The sequence below is a fragment of the Centrocercus urophasianus genome, unplaced genomic scaffold (assembly GCF_019232065.1).
Source record: "Centrocercus urophasianus isolate 14NV4802_14NV808 unplaced genomic scaffold, USGS_Curo_1.0 seq_44, whole genome shotgun sequence".
NCBI classification, from domain to species: Eukaryota; Metazoa; Chordata; class Aves; order Galliformes; family Phasianidae; genus Centrocercus; species Centrocercus urophasianus.
This window is the reverse complement of record NW_024885022.1, coordinates 467786-481721: the sequence shown is the minus strand read 5'-3', so window position 1 is coordinate 481721 and position 13936 is coordinate 467786.

Sequence of the window (13936 nt, the reverse complement as noted above, 5' to 3'; positions counted from 1 at the left end):
TCCTCTATTTCAGTCATCAGAGCAGCTCTTTGCAGGGAGATATCTTTCACAGGAAAACAAATTTTTTTGCTGTTCAGGCAATACACCTATTTTTTTTCTATTCAGCATCATGAGTGATGTGCTCTGCAGCTATCCTTACTTCTTCCCTGGTGCATAGCATTATGGGCACCTCAGTACAGAAAGGACATGGAGGTGCTGGAGCAGGTCCAGAGAAGGGCATCCAGGCTTGTGAAGGGCTTGGAGAATATGGCCTATGGGGAGCGACTGAAGGAACTGGGGCTGTTTAGTCTGGGAAAAAGGAAAGTGAGAGGAGACCTTATTGCTCTCTTCAAATACCTGAAAGGTGATTGCAGCAGAGCGGGGCTGGTCTCTTTTCACTGGTGACAGGATGAGGGGAAATGGCCTCAAGTTGCACCAGGGGAGGTTTAGGTTGGATATCAGGAAAAACTTCTTTACAGAAAGGGTTGTTAAGCACTGGAATAGGTGGTTGAGTCACCATCCCTGGATGTGTTTAAAAACTGTTTGGATGTGGTGCTCAGGGACATGATTTAGGGGAGGGTTGTTAGAGTTAGGGTGGTATGGTTAGGTTGCAGTTGGACTTGATGATCTTGAAGGTCTTTTCCATCCTGAGCAATTCTATGATTCTACGTGGGCTACATCACCCAACGTCTTTGAGACAATCAGGTTTGTTGAGTGCTTCTCTGCTGCCTGTCTGTCTGCAGTCCTAACAGTGTGAAAAACCATGGCAAGCAATGTGTTTCTTCCATTCATATTAACTTCTAGCAGGATGGATTTTATATCCAGCTAGGGCAGAGTAAAGCAAAGAGTTTTCTATATTCTTGTTGCTTGTAAATCCCCTCAAAGCCATTATGCTATCAGCTTGGCTCAGCACATAGCAGGGCCTAGCCATGGTGTCTTAGCCTGCAATTTGACATGTCTTCAAGCAGGGCCACCAAGCAGCCACAGCTTGTCCCTGCCCAGCTGCCTCCATGCATCTGCAGTACCTCCATCTGCTACTCTTGCCCTACCTGCTGAAGTTCCTCCAAATGCGCAGTGCTGCTACTGCTGTGGTCCTGTTCCCAGTACCTCAAGATGCATCGTCCTGATGACCAGTGGGGTGATTGAAACAATGGGCTGAGGAGAGCTGAGAGGGAGGATGCTCAAAATCTGGCCAGCATCTGAAGGGATGGAGTCTAGTACGGACAGAGGAGTCAAGAGACCAAACTGTAACTCTTGGTTGGCACTTCACTGACATTCTCACAAGGAAGAAAGAAGTAGGAAAAGGAAACTTTTTTTTTTTTTTTTTTTTTTTTTTTTTTTTGTATGTGTGTGGACAATAACTCAAAAAACATGGATCACCTTTCTTTTCTAGTGCTTGTTTCCAAATACTCCAGACTATAGTCCAAGCTGCAATTTTGTGTTGAAAGCAGATCCACCTCCATCAGGGCAGAACCTTCACAGAACCATTGCTCTCAGGCAATACTGGAGGAGACCCAGAACCCACCCCTACCATCACATGGCTGATATATTTAACAATAGAAGTAATGCCTCTTATCTTATTCTGGTGGCCCACGATATCAGAGGTGGATGTTGGAAGTATGGCTACAGAGGTTGAACCCTCCTGACAATATTCCACTACATGTTGTTGCCGTGTGACAGATGGCAGCAGAGGGGCAGTCTGACAGAATAGCATCTTAGATGGAAGTGTGTATGAAGCAAAGGTTTGGGACTGAATACCTCCATGCTGAAAAAAATGGCACCCACTGACGTTCTTTGACACTTGCTGAATATTTATGGAGATCAAATAGTGGATGTGAGCAGAGTGTAGTGGAGGGTGGTACATTTCAACAGTGGTGACAGCAAGAATCAGCCACCTCTAGTGATGTAGATTATTATGAGCATTGGCATGCAGGTTCTAGTTCATTGCTGGAGGAAATGCATAGCTAATGGTGTTGAATATGTCAAAAAACAGCGTTTTGCTGCTGAGATTTTGCTCTATCAAGTAGTGTTATTCTGTTCTTTGTATCTGTTGTAGTTCCATGGAAATAAGGGAGGCATTACTTTCAGAGTGACCTTGGTGGCCCAAGACAATTCCTCTTCACTCAATACAGCCCAGGGAAGACAAAAGGTAGAAGACTTGTACTCCAGCCCATCACAGCAGGCGTCATTAGGGCTGTGCCCTCTGCCCTGGATGACACGGACAATGCCAGAAAAATGCTTTTCCTCCAATGTCCAGTATCCTGGAAAGTGCTCAGATACTGAAGGAAAGACCTATCTCCTCTTCACCTCTTCAGTCTGGGCATGGTTGTTTTTTTCTTAATCTTCACTTGTTGAGGAGCATTTTGTGTGCTGAGGTGACGGGCAGCTGGGCAAACTCTGTCCTCTCCCTTACTCCAACTATGTCCTCTGCCATTTCTCCAAACCCTGAAGAATCCAGAGCCATTTGGACCTTGCTGAGGACATGTGGGGATTTTTGTTTGTTTGTTTTTTTCCTTTTTCATTTTTTTCCTTTTCTTTTTTCCTAATTTTTTTTTATTTTTATTTTTTTATTTTTTAACTTGTAGAAAAAGATTGTAACAGATTGTAAGTGGTGCAGGCTAAGATTGAGCAAGACAAAGTCCTCTGGGATCTGTGAGAAAAAAAACTTCCCTTTGTAGGATCAAGAGGACTGGATCTGCTTAATACCTTCCAGATGTTTGGTAAGGAGATACACGAGATGTAGGAGTGATGCTGAAATATCCATATTTCCTCATTCTTGTGGGTTTGAGCTAAGTAAAAAAAAGAAGTCTCAGCTGTGGCAAGAGAGGCTTGGACTCCATTGCAAGTCTAGAATGAAGACATTTATTGTAGATGCATACAAGCTCTTATACCCCCTTAACAACCCCTTGATCACAGGTACTAGCCAGGCACCTTGTACTGTACTTGTCTGACACAAGTAGCTGCAGAGCTGGCTTACTCATTTGCAGGGCCATTTGTTCATAATGTCTTTCTTTGTCCAGCATATCCCTCTTCTTTACTAGTTTGAACAACAAGCACTCGGTTGATCGCCTTATTAATATAAAGAATATATATCAACAACAACAACAACAACAAAATGGCAGGCACTGACATGGGTCAAAAGCTGAAAAACACATTAATCCACCCATCAAATCAACCCCATGAGTTTTCAACATCGAAAATCTTGTGAGGTAGTTGTCACATTGTTGACGCTGAGATATTGGCTGTAGTATCCACTACCCAGTTGCTTCAGTAGGCTTCAGCTGGGAGGATACCCAGAAGGTTGTCATGGATCTGAAGAAGCAGCAGGAGGTGCTGATGGTACAGTACAGTCAAACATGGCTTTATGACTCTGGCTGGAACCCATTGCGGTCCAGCACCTGTGGAAACACAACCATCATCTCTTCGCCCCCTTCCCCCCCTATTGTTTTAATAGGGATTTATTTTATTTCTTTTTAATCACTGAAATTACATATTCCAAACCAGAATTAGGAAAGCCAGGCAGGTGCAGGTAAGATATCAGTTGTGAATATGTTTGTACACATTACATTAAATAAGAGAATCTTTGTTTGGATTCCTACAAGTATCCCATCTTAAATAAGATTCTTTGTGATTAAAGGGGTAGTTAAAATGTAAGAGTAGTTGAGCATAAACAGTGGGAATGATATGGAGTCATTAGTTAGGGGTGGATGCAGAATAGGCATGGAATATTGTAATGAATTTCTAGAATTAATTGTAATAACCACTTCTTGTACCATGAATATGCATGTATTCCCTCTATAAATATAGATGTTTACCTGCTTTTGGAGCGCAGGCTAGGAAGGAGTTGTCCCCCCTGCACCCGGCTGGCCAAATAAAACATACCTACTTTACAACTACTTCATGGTTATAGAGTTTGTTCCACAAGTCTCCGGGGCCCCAGAAGGTCTTTAGCCACAGGTCAGAGCGCGTAGCTGCGTCCCACAGCCTCACTCCGGCTCTGTCCCACATTTCTGTGTCACAGGTCATAGCCCCATCTACTCCCTCTATGTTACTGGAGACCCACACAAAAAGTCACTTAGATCAAAGCTTTTCACTTTAGCCTGGTGCTTCTGCAAAATTGTTTCCCTTATTTTGCAGACCGCCTTCTGCTCCTTTGTTACGCTTGTTCCCACAGTTGCCCGTTGCTCACCTCTGTCCTGCAAAAGTGTTTGTGGCTGTGCAGCTGATCCTGCTTCCTTTCAGAAGTTTTTGGGTCCAGCTTCCTCTCAGCAGCCCTGATTCGTGCTTCCTTTCAGCAATTTTTTGGGTTCTGCTTCCTTTCAGCAGCCTTAATTCCTTGCCACCCATCGTTGTGATAGCCGATTATCTCCCAAGGCTGACCCTGGTACAGGGTCCCTGTTTGGCTGCCATTTGTGGCCATTTGTGGCAAGTGATGCACTGTTGCTGATGCAGGACTGACTTTTATTGTAGGTGCTTACAACCTCTTATACCCCCATAGCAGCCCCCTGATCACATGTACCAACCAGGCACCTTGTACAAGATTACATCTGGCACAAGTAGCTGCCAAGCTAACTTCTGAATTTTAGCAATGTTCTAACTGCAGCTCTGGTACTGAGGTGATGTCTGTGGAAAAAAATATCGGGAAAAAAGGTACGAAATGATGTATTTCTTCCTAAGTCTCAAGGATGTGTGGTTCATTTTATGAAAAACAAAAACAACAAAGCTTCAACAAATAAATGGAAAACAAACCATAGCAGGATTAGCATGTAGAGTATTACTTGAATTACAAGTTATCAGAGATTTCACTCCCCGAGAGGCACCTCTTTGTTATGTTTTGTGAGAAGATTCTGCCAGGCCAAGGATTGAGTTGATTATATTTATTTACTAATGCTTATTTTCTGACACGGAAAAAACCAATATTCTCAGAGGAAGGAAGAAGGGACAGAAAGGATTTACTTTTGTCCTGTGGGAAAAGCAGGACATCTGAAAATTATCTCTATATCCAAACTGGAAGCTGGCTTTTTCCCCAAGGAAATGTTTCCCCATCTGCATTGCTGTTCCAAATCAGAGCTTCAGAGGAGCTGCAAGAGCTCATGGCTGGGGAGAGATTAGTGGAGCCAAGGGTCATCATGTCCTATGGGGACTCAGAGAAGACACAGAAACTAGAGGAGAATAAAGTTTCCCTTGAAACAGTCCCTGGGAATGATATCATTGGTTTTGATCAGGAATCATTAACAGTGCGAGTGCTCTCCACAACTAGGTAAACCCAGCTGATGCTAAGTTATTTCTCTTAGGAAATTAGATGTGTCCAAAGTTACTGAACAGTCCTCACCTCATGAATTGTACTATGCTGGCTTTAGACAATGTCAGAATTGAGGTCTGGTAGCCCTTTTTCCTGCCCATTGTCTTGATTTGAGTTTATTGACGTGGAAAATGCAGCCCTCAGTCAGATCTTCTGAATTCAGAGGCATAGTGACAGTCTGTCTTGATCACAACTGGCTGCAAAAATGGTACCTCAAAGCTCTACACAAAACAAGTACCTCCTGGCTTGGCAAATTGAGTCTTCTGCACCTATCACACAAAAGGACATTTTTTCTGCAGCCCAGCATGCTTCCCCCACAGTATGCGATTCTGAAATTATTGACCATTTTCTCTTGTATACAAATCTAGTGCTCATCCTGCTTTTGACTAGTACTTGCTAGAGGTAAGTGCTATGGGCACCTGTGGATTTTCGCTGCAACGATAAACAGGTAATGCCTCTATTTGTGCATACACGGAGTACAATTGGATTAAACACCTAGGCTGAATGAAGACAACTTAAGAATACTATTAGATCAGTATAAATCAACTGGGCTGGGATTATTTTAATCAGCTTCTTTTTTTTTTTTTTTATAGATGTGAATCCATTTTCTTTTGAATACAGAGAAATCCTCTGAATATAATTATAGTTAATACAAGCTTACTGCCTCCTATTGCTGGTTGTATTTGCTTGTTATCTTTGTCCCACTGTAAAATTTGGAGTACGTTGCCTAATTTGTGCAGGATCCCTTATAAATGCTGTGACACTGAGTAAATTTAAGCAGAACCAGATTTTATTAGTCTATTTAATGTGGTTTGTTGAGCACAATGTGTACAGTTTGCCTAGAAGGGCTGAGAGTCAATTCAAGACAATGAAAACCCATGAAATATTCAATGTTATTAAAATGTATGGAGCTTCTAAAAAAAAAAAAAAAAAGAGTCTGCAAAATGCTGGATGGAACTGATGTTACTACTGGAGTATCTCCTTTACTGTTGGTCATGTGTTAAAGCGGTTGGTGTCAGTGGAACAAATCCTCTCCATGGTTTCTTACATTTGCTAAATGAGCCAATCCAGCTGTTCCAGAAGAGCTAGAGATAAAGTAGTTTCGGAGAAACGCTGACTCACTTATCCTTTGAGAAGCCTTTGTTGACATCATTTGGAGATTTATGAAGTGGAAGCTTCTTTATACGAGCTACTAAATGGCCTGGCTGGCTTCACACCAGCAAAAGCCTTGAAGAGAGCTGGGTGCAGGTGAGGAAGGCCAAGCGACCTCAAGCAAGATGAGATTTGCAGGTCAAATTAGGGTTTAGGCAAAGACAGAAAAACATCTGGCAGAAAATCTGTTGAGAGTAGGCCTTGGAGCAAGTCTCAGAGAGAGGAAAAAGGGACCTGTAAGAAGGAGAATCAGGGGCTGAAATCAGTAGGTAAGAGATATGGCATATGAGGTATTCTGGAAAGATGTGCTGGTAATTATTCAGCAGCATCTGGTATTGAAACCCTCAGAAACGTTGTTATACAAATAAGTCAGAATGTGTCTGAAACAGGTAGTGAAAATCTCTACATCTCTCCTTTTTTCTTTTTTTTTCTTTTTTTTTTTAAACAAACAGAATATTGACAAGAATAGGACATGGCTTCAGACATTCAGGGTTTTACAGATACCAACTACTGTTATAGCAGAGCAAAATGGGGCCTTGAAAGAGGATGTGAAAAATTCAACGCATTAATCAAGAAATAGATGAAGGTGAAAACCACAAACTTGAGCAGAAGGTCACAGAGTTGGAAGCTGATGAGCACTGTCGCATCTGATGCCCTAGTAGAAAAAGCCAAGAAATGCTGTGACATATCAAAGAACCAGATTGGTAGTTTGGTAGTTACTGGAATGAATGTGGAAGATGGAAAAAGGATACTACAAGAGAGAAGTGGTAGGATATAAAGGCATTCACCTCGAAAATGGATGTTTCACAAGAGATCCCTCCCTAGGTAGCAAGCCAGAATTCCCACTGTTATTCCCCTTCTTCCTCTAGCAAAATCAGGAAATTCTTATGCAGAGGAGGAAAAGTATTGGGACTGGCACAAGGCAACAGAGCATGTCTTTGAGTGTTTGAGAAAGCATAGAAAGCAACAGTGTTCCTAACTTGATTAAAGGGATAGATTACAGATAATCCTGACTTTAAATTAAACTATCAATAGCCTCTCTTGTATCCATTAACATGGGAATGAATTTGTAGCACTTCACAGTGGACATCTGCATAAAGCATGTGATAACAGCAGCTCCTGAGAAATGCTGGCAGAAACCGTAAGAGTGTTCTCCTCAGAGATGCTGGAGAATAACACTGGGATGCTGCTGTGCAAAACACATAGTGAGGGTCTGTGGGAAGGCAATGTGTGCAGTTCTGCCTGATGTATCTCCAGAAGCAGTGACAACACATATTATTAACATCTTAACATGTTCTTAGTGGTTAAAACATTAAAAAAAAAAAAAAAAAAAAAAAAAGTGAAGTTTGTCAGAGGATACAGGGAAAATGTAATTTGTCATCAAAGAAGTGAATAACACAGAGGTCACTCTGCATATAGAGAGAAAAAAAAAGGAAGTTCATGTATTACTTTATTACTTATTAAGCAATTCATTATTTTAATTCTTGGTAACGAGTTCAGTAATTATTGATTTATTAAGACAGTTTTGGAAAGTACAAAAAGTTTATTGGGAATTGAAAAATGGGATTTTTACAAATTAGAAATCAGACAAGACGTTTCTCCTGATTAAATCCTGATTTCCACAGGGAGAAGCAGTCTTCGTAAGCGAGGATTTTTTACAAGGTGAATTAGTTCCAGTAATTTCAGTCTGTTTCCTATTAAGAAGAAAATCAGGTAACAGATGGAAAAATACTTGCATGCAGCTACATTTAATGTTAAATGAAAGGAAATAAAGTGGTCTCCACACACTGACCCTTAATAAAAAATAAATAGTTATCAATTTGCCACAAACTGCAGGCTAAGCCAGGCCCAGAATAAGTCAAATAAAATAGGAAATGAAATTAGTAAATTAAATGTAGTGTAGATTTTTACGAAATGTCCAGCTTTGCCAGCCAAAGACAAGCAGGAAAGTCAGGGCTGTTAAGTACCTCCTAGGGTTTCAGCATAATGTAGTGGATTATGCAGTTTGCACCTACTAGCATAGATACTTTACTCTAGTTGACAAAAGTGTGAGTATCAATGCAGATTGTGCTTGGAAGCAGATGACATCAGCTGTTGTTTCACATTCTTAAGGCTCAGTGGTGTGTGCAGAGGTAATCGCATTCCCTAGAAGCCCACCCTCCTGAAGCTCTTAAGTCCATCCAACAGTAGAGACAGAAATGTGTTAGAGATTTTGATCTCGTCTATTTCTGCTCCAAGCACGATGAAAAAGCACCCTCCCTCCTTGATGCCCTGCAGCAATGATAAGTTAATCTGGAAGTCTTCTTCAGGATGACAGATGTTGACTGAATATAGCAGTGGGAACTGGTAATGGAATAATTTGCAAGTAATTGGGAGCATCAGAACATGTTTAATAAATGTGCAGTTTCGCAGATTATGCATAATGCAAAAATATGACAAACTTTAAGTTGCCATGGCAGCTTTGTTACAAAAACTGTGTGTACTTTTATATGGAAATGGTGACAGAAGTGATGCCTGATTTTTAAGTAACCAGTAGATGAGCTAGTATTGAGGCAGGGAGGAAATTCACAGCATTCCAGCAGGGAAAACATTACCATGTGGGGAGAAATGCGAACTTAGGGATGTCAGCCCCTGTGGACAATTGAGACTGGTGGGAGGAGAAGCAGAGAGTGAGGGCCCAGGAGCAGAGGTTATTGATGGACATAAACAGTTCTCAGGGAAAAAAAAAAAAAAAAGAAAAAGACTTAAAAGCTGTTCAGAATGTGAGTAAAAAGATGTCTGTTAACAAGGATAAAAATATCAGCTAGAGCATTATGTGCCAGGCCAATACATGCAAAACAGATCTCTGTTTACACAGCACCCTACTTAGTTCTGAGGTTGCAAGTAGGATGTAGAGTGGAAGGTATTTGGATTCATATATCACAAAGTGGGGGAACAGGGAAAGTAATGAATGTGGACTGTTAGGTGAGGGAGGGAAAGGAGAAATTGGGGTCCGCTGTGCTTGGGCCCACTCTCATTCTGAAGGATGGGACTCCTCACCATATGGTAGAGTTGGATAGCCTGCATGAGCCATGGAGATGGCTGTGTCACATAGGTGCTTGCCCTCTGTAGATACAGGTAGGAATGCACAGTGAGTTCAGGAAGTCCTAGATGCCTTATGTTTACAGGGAGATGGTGGCTGGAGATGCTGCTTTGAGATGCTGTGAGTGCATTGCTGGCAAGTGATTGCCCTGGGATGAAGTGCCCCTGGACTGCATATTGCAGTCAAGGCAGCTGCTGGGGGAAAGATGAAACCTGGGGGTTGAAGAAAGCATGTACTGGTTAACATCTGAGGTAGTCAGAGTCCTGTGTGTGCCACAAACCCACTGACACTGCTGGAAGTTTTAATTAGCAATCAAGCAAGTAGCACAAGCAGAAGACACTTGCCCACAAGTCACAGACATTGAGCTGTTGATCTTTTGCTATTAACACTCTGGAAGATGCAAATCAGCATAACTGAATCCTAATTCCTCTCTAGTCAGGCATGACGAGCTAATGAACAGACAGCTAAAGGAGTGGATAGTTTACATGTCCAAAGATACATAGAATTGCTAGGAAATTCTGCTTGGTTGGAGTTGCTCCATGCATAATCAGAGTATCCGTTGCGTGCAGGAATTCAGTGAGCTTTTTCTAATGAAGTTACTTTATTATAGTGCTGATCATTCTCATGCACAAAGCTAAAGACTGAGCAGGACACTTGAAGAAATGCACGGGAAGCACAGATTTCAAATCTCTGGAAAGGATTTAGAAATTCCAAAATATTGAGATATTGTTATGAGGTCTTTTTGGATAGTTTTTGAGGAAACACAAATGAGTGTGAATAATGTTTCAGAAGACTGATGTGTGCCAAGAAAGTGCACTATAGAGAAAGTGCACTACAGATATGAGACTGCAGAAAAAGAAGAAAATGCAGATAAAAAAAGGCAATGCTAAAAGTTAGCTGAAACTGAAGTGAACTAGCAAGGACTACATTAACAAAAGAAGGAAATCAGGAAAATAAAGTAAGCACTTCAGTTTAAAGAAAGCTTGCTTGCCCCAGACAACCCTACAGGTTTGGGGAAGAGCGGCTGAGAAAGCTGCCTGATGGAAAGGGACCTTGGTGTAGTGATGGACAGCGGGCTGAACATGAGCCAGCAGTGTGCCTATGAGGCCAAGAAGGTCAATGGCATCCTGGCTTGGATCAGGAATGGTGAGCAGGACCAGGGAAGTCATCCTGCCCTGCACTCAGCACTGGTGAGGCCTCACCTTGAGTGCTGTGCTCAGTTTTGGGCCCCTCAGCACAGAAAGGACAATGAGGTGCTGGAGCAGGTGCAAAGAAGGGCAACAAGGCTGGGGAAGGGCTTGGAGAATATGGCCTATGAGGAGAGACTGAAGGAACTGAGGCTGTTCAGTATGGGGAAGAGGAGGCTGAGAGGAGACCTTACTGCTCTCTTCCAGCATCTGAAAGGTGATTGCAGCAGAGCGGGGCTGGTCTCTTCTCATTTCAGTTAAAATGTTGCCCATAACCCATCTATGTAGTGAACTTTATTCCAAACACTGTTTCTTCCTGCATCTGAAATAGGAATCTGTAGCCTTGCCAAGGAGTTGTTTATTTTCTAAGGCCAAGTTCATCCAAGTTTATCCCCTGGTTACCATTAGCAGTTTCATCTTCAAAGATCAGTGTGTCAGTATCAGCTTATTATCACTCACTACTCTCCTATCCTTTATCTGTGATGTTTACATCTAACTCCGCAAAACCTTAGTTCATTAAGGGAGTTCTACAGAAAATCTAACTGGAAGAATGCTTGGATATTGGAAGGGAACCCTTTCCCAGGTAAGAATGGAGAGAAATTTCCCTAGAGAAGCTTTATCAGGCTTGGATCTCATTCATGCTCTCTGTCTTACCATGTACCATGGGAGAGCAAGCCTCAAGATAATCATTTTGCATCTCTGGGACAAGAAGGAGCTGCCTGGCAGTTTCTCAGTGTGTCATGTAATAAGGGAAAAAAAAAAAAAAAAACACCCAAAAAAACCAACATGAGCCAATTAGTACAAATTCCAACCAGGACTCAGTAGGTCCAACTGTGTACTAGCAGCTGCCAGTGCAGGAACCTAGACCAATGCAACAGGGCAGCGTGTCCTTCAGCCTGGTGAGATGGGTTTATCTGTTCTTGATTTCACAATTCTGAGAAAGAAATGAAGAGCAGCCTGAAATTTATAGATAGTGTTATTTGTATGAAGACTCTCTGGAGCACTGGAGTGGCTTAACAGATGGAGGCAGGGCAGAGATCCACACTGTGATGCTTATTTATTAATCCAGCTTTTCTTGAGATGGAGGGAAAATACGCTGTTGTAGGAAACCTTTCCCCCTTCCCTGGAATGGAAAGAGAATGACATCTGGTCCTCTTCTATTCAGCTGTGTCGGGGCTGAATATTTTCCCCAGACAAACATTCCTGAATCCTGTGATATTCTGGCTGCGTAGAATTAGCTCTGGTAGCCCATTTCTTTTTCCTACAGAAAACAGTTTGCATGAAGTAGTGGAAACCAGCAGCTTTTCCTCCTTGCCATATGCAAGGTTTTACTGGCGCACTTTTTCCTTTCAAGGTGCTCATTAGTTGAGTATAAGAATTAGGGAGAAAACTTTTTTGAAAAACAACTAGTGTGCCAAGTGCTTAAGTGTTTCCTCACTGTCATCTATATCAATGGTGTATTTCAAAAGTATGGCAAACTGCTTTGAAATCAGCAATGGTCTCACCTATGTCTCTTCCTTTGTCTCTCTTGTCTCCTTTTCTCTGCTGTGTGTTGCCACTTAATGATCATGCTATAGAGGAGAAGAAACATGTTTGGAAGAAGATCCCTTTGCTCTCTCAGCTTGGCTTGTCACACATGCAGGTCAGTGTCTGGTCTCCGGAAGGAAGGAAAACAGAAAGGATATATTATTGAGACTTCCCAGCAGACAGCAAAATCAATCTTTAAGCTTGTTGGCATTTGGCAGTGTGGGAAACGTCTAAGCAAAGAATACCAACTCTTTTTACTAGCTCTGTGTGTACAGTCTATGGCAAACTATTGACTGTAGAACAGACCAGTTGAATTTTCATATTACTGGTCACTTGTTTTCTAGGAGTTGTTTTTGAGGACTGCTGAATGGGCTTTGCTATGCACTTGTGTAGAATCACTGAAATGAGCAAGACTTCTAAATCCCACCAATTACAGCTTCTTGGCTCTGAGAGTAGCCAGCACAGTCCAGGGAGAGTCACACTTGCATAGCTTGCTTCTAGCATATGGATTACCTTATATGCTTCTCCAAAACTGTGGAAGGGAAGTTGGAGGTCACAAAGCAGTGATAGTGGCTTTGCAGGATCTAGAAATGGATGTAACGTAGGATGGTAAAATTCAGCCTAACAATCATAGACTCATAGAATTATAGAATGGCCTGGGTGGAAAAGGGGCACAATGCTCATCTAGTTTCAACTCCCCACTATGTGCAGGGTCACCAAGCACCAGACCAGGCTGCCCAGAGCCACATCCAGCCTGGCCTTGAATGCCTGCAAGGATGGAGCATCTGCAGCCTCCTTGGCAACCTATTCCAGACATAGGACCATTGATCACAACACAAAGCGAGTCCTTATTTGTTCAAGACTTGCACACACACACGTAGGCCTGTTCCTCTGTGTCCCACTGTTTCAGAACAGCAGCCTGGATGTTAGGAAATCACATACATGGTCCACAGTCCTCTCAGGAGGTGTCAAGCAGAGTAGGGCTGATCTCAGGGGGCTTCACCCTGCATTGTTCTGTGAGTCAAAGACCAAAACTTAATCTATCAGTTTAGTAAGGAATTATTTACACAATTTCATGCTCTCAGATCTTATAACTCTCAGTTATTCAGATGTCTGCTAGTGAATGGTGTAACTCAAAGAAGGGAAAGATGTATGAGGCAAATAATGAATGATGCAGGCTAAAAGAAAACTCTGGTGTGATCATCTCTGAAAAATATGTAAAGAGATTTCTGCTGAGAGGAGAGAGAGTTGAAAGGACAGTGGCCTTGTTGGGGCCTGGCTCTGCAGCAAGCATGGTCCCTCTTGGTGGCACCACGCTCCAGGCACAAGCTGGTCCACCATCCAGAGAACCACCAGCTAGTCCAGAGCAGGCCACGAAGACAAATGCCATGGCTAAGGGATGCAGTGAGAAAAAGCCAACAGCGCACTAATCCTTCCTACTCCTCCCATGCCATGCAGTATTTCATTAGAAGTTAAAGCACAATTATACTGTGATTGTGCAGGATCCTGAAACCTAAAAGTATTGATGACAAACATCATCCGTAAATAAGTGGCTTTCCAAAGGAGAACAACACCTTATGCCTATATAACACAACACAGATTTTGTCTGAAAGCCTGGCATTCCATCATGCTTGGCAGCCTGCAGTTCTTCTGGAGTAATTTTTCCCTCCCTTCTGGGATGTGAATATAAATGGCATTTCTTGCTTC